Source organism: Sceloporus undulatus, chromosome 2 (genome assembly GCF_019175285.1).
Source record: "Sceloporus undulatus isolate JIND9_A2432 ecotype Alabama chromosome 2, SceUnd_v1.1, whole genome shotgun sequence".
Lineage (NCBI taxonomy): Eukaryota > Metazoa > Chordata > Lepidosauria > Squamata > Phrynosomatidae > Sceloporus > Sceloporus undulatus.
Window position 1 is genome coordinate 18,369,225 of NC_056523.1, and position 3,569 is coordinate 18,372,793.

The following is a 3,569-nucleotide window of genomic DNA, read 5'->3' on the forward strand; positions in this document are numbered from 1 at the left end:
CCTAATGTTGAGGTGGAATCTCTTTTCCTGTAGCTTGCATCCATTGCTCTGGGTCCTAGTCTCTGGAGCAGCAGATAACAAGTCAGCTCCCTCCTCAATATGACATCCCTTCAAGTATTTAAACAGGACTATCGTATCACCTCTTAACATTCTTTTCTCCAGGCTAAATAGCATCAGCTCCCTAAGGAAGGGCCTTTCATATGCCTCTGGAACTAGGCAAGGTGGAGCTGTGCCTCCCTCTTTTTTCTTCTCTTCTCCACTAGTGTGGCATTGCTTTATGAGAAATAACTTCACTCCTTTTATACTATAACTGTAATTTTAAGGTACTTTTATAGTTCTGGGAGTATGGTCTCACAAAATGGCAGAAGATCATGTGGTTGATTTCCTGCCTTGTGCTATCTTGTAAATTTTGAGGCAACAAAATAGCTGTCAGAAGAATGCATTCTGTGCCATGTCTCAGTTGCTTGTATTGTTCACTGTTTTAAATTAATTACAAGTTACTGTTCTAGATACTTTTAAGAAATGAAAAATTAAAATTATCTCTTCAAAGATGTAATTCTAATAGTAATTAACTATGATTGGGGGGGGGGCTTAGAATGAAAATTTATTACTTTTTAAAAGTTTGCAAATGCTCTCTGATTTTGCCTCTGCAGACAGATGTAGGCAGAACACCTGCTGTATGTCAAAGTAAGTTAAATATTACATTTTTTAAAATATTGCTTCTATAGCATGGAAAGTGAGGGATTGCATGTGTGTGTGTGGCAAAGTCTTCTGGATTCCTCGCTATTTATGTAATCGTGTAATTTCCCCCCTTCTAACTTGAATGCACATCAAAAATGAGTCTGTTTCAGGATGACACAACTGCACCCTCTTTTCAAGGCCATTGGTTAGGTTATTACACAAGTGTGACAAATTATGAAATACAAGAATTTCATAATAAGATTGCAAAGCCACTATTTTCCCATTCCTTGAGATTTCAGGGTCAAAACCTGAACCAAAGAGCAGACTCTTGTGATGTCACAATGGGCAAACCTTGTGTAAGTATTACAAAATTATGCATATATACACAAACATGTGACAGAGTGAGAGTCAGAAATGACTTGGAAGAACACAACAACATCAGTGATATACTGCTAAAGGGCACAATCCTATATATCAGACCTGGGAATCATACAGTTTTCCAGATGTTGGTGATCTGCATCTCCCAGCATTCATCAATTTTGGCTATGTGAGCTTGGAGATGCAGTCCAGCATCATGTTGGGTCCACGTGATTACCACCCCTGCTATATATTTTATGCAAGTACTCATTTCAGAGTAATTTCTTAAGAATTGTCACCTGATAATTGGCTTAGAAACTGTGTTGTATAACTAGTACAGTCAGTCCTCTGTATCCATGGATTCCTTTTCCACGGATTCCAAGTTCCATGACTTGAAAATATTTCAAAAATATATGAATTCCAAAAAGCAAAACCTGATTTTATCATTTTATATAAGGGACATGAGTGTACTATGCCATTGTATTAAACAGGACATGAGCATCCACAGATTTGGGTATCCATGGGCGGCCCTGGAGCCAAACCCCAGCAGATACCAAAGATCCACTGTATTGTATCTATTTATGTTACTAATTCATGTTACTGATTAAGAATAATTCCCTGAAAGAGAAATGTCTGAATTCCAACTGTGTAAGAGCAAACCTTGTTCATAATTTCACTACAGATGTGAAATGACAAACACAAGAATTTAGGCATAAGCTCTCCTGAAACAATATCTTGATGACCAGAGGCCCAGAGGGACCAGCTGTTGCTTTTATAAAATTTAATATCATCTTAATTACTAGCCTTCATGAAATAGTTTTTATAACTCTTTATATAGCTCTGAGGAAAACTTACTCCCAATTTAAAGAAACAAATATATTTTCCTGCATAAACCAGAGCATTCATCAAACAACGACAGCCATTTTTGTGTGCAAATTAATTAACTTAATTCCCCCTAGTGGAACCCACCACTTCATGATTTAAACACCTATTTAGGGGTTATCACTTCCCAAAGGATCCCATTTAGACACAGTAGTGGTTAGAATATGAGTGAGATCAAATTTCTAGTCCCTAGTGAAATTCAGAGAGTAACTGTTGGCCATTCATTCACACTCCATGTGGCTTACATTACATGGTTGTTGTGAGGATAAAGCATATAGGAGAGCCATGTATGCAGCCACAAACTCATTAGAGGAATTATAAAGGTAAAAGATAAAGGTAGTCCTTTGACATGTTTAGTTGTAACTGACTGTAGGGAGTGATGCTCATCTCCATTGCTAAGCCAAAGAGCCAGCATTGTCCGAGGATTATTCCGGTAGTCATGTGGCCAGCATGACTGCACCAAATGCTGTTACCTTCTCACCGATCTGGTACCTATTTATTTACTTGCAATTGCATGCTTTTGAACTGCTAGGTTATTAGAAACTGGGATTAGTGACAGGAGCTCATCCCATCATGCAACACTTGGGCCTTGAACTGCCAACCTTCCAATCTTCAGATTGTCAGAATTGGCAACTTAACCACTAAGCCACCCTTATGATAGGATTTTAAAAATGAATTTTATAAACTACTCATCTCTGTAAATACTCTTAAAAGTTACACAAATACAAGCACCTTCATACTGAGTCACTGAGTCCTGGCATTGGTGGGAAGCAGTGCAAATATGAGAATCCAGGCTTTAAGGTTACTTCACACAATAAATTTCAACTTTCTTCTCCTCCAGCACCACTGAGAATGACATTGATCTTACTACCCAGGGAAGCGCAGCAGTTTCCTGAGATGTCAGCCCGCATCCTGAGACCTGGCATCCCAAGAATGACAAGGTTTGTGATTGATTGTGTGGTTTATTGTGTAAATGTCTGTCTAGTATAATTTTGCACATTGAACATGACTTACTGTAATGGGTTAAATTGAAGCTGAATCTCAAGAAGATTAAGGCTTTGTGAATTAGTGGGTATGGAGTCCAGGAATTGGGTAAGCTTCCTTCCCTGAATGAAGTTCACCTCTTGAAGGAACAGATAAATGGCTTGGGATTACTCTTAGATCCATCTGTCATTGGACACCTAGATGGACTATGCCTTGTAGAGCTTTGGGTCAGTTTGAACTGATCCACCAGGTATGGCTTTTCCTGGGCAGAGATAATCTAACCGCAGTAACCCATGCACTTGGAACTTCCCAGTTAGACTACTGCAATGCACTCTACTTGGGGGTCCTCTTAAAGACGACTCAGAAACTGCAGGTAGTGAAAAATGCAGCCAATAAGACTGCTGACCAGAACATTATACAAAACCCATATAACACCAGTTTGAAAGGAACTGCACTGGCTGCGAGTACACTTCTGTGTACTCAAGATGTTGGTAATGACATTTAAAGAGCTACAGGGTTTGGGCCCTTGATACTTGAAGTAACACCTCTCCATGTCATTCTAGTGCCAAAAGAAAATGGGTGTCACCAAAGATTTTGGGGCCTAATTAGCTTTACAAAAACCTTCACACATAAATGGTTTTCAGTTATTCTAAACTATTTTGACA

At 38.8% G+C, this 3,569-nt stretch overlaps 1 protein-coding gene across 1 annotated transcript in view; it reads left to right on the top strand.

The window, feature by feature from the left end:
• LOC121920283 (C-type lectin domain family 2 member B-like) overlaps positions 1-3,569 on the top strand; it is a 16,533-nt gene that overhangs the window by 8,523 nt on the left and 4,441 nt on the right. The window lies entirely within an intron of this gene.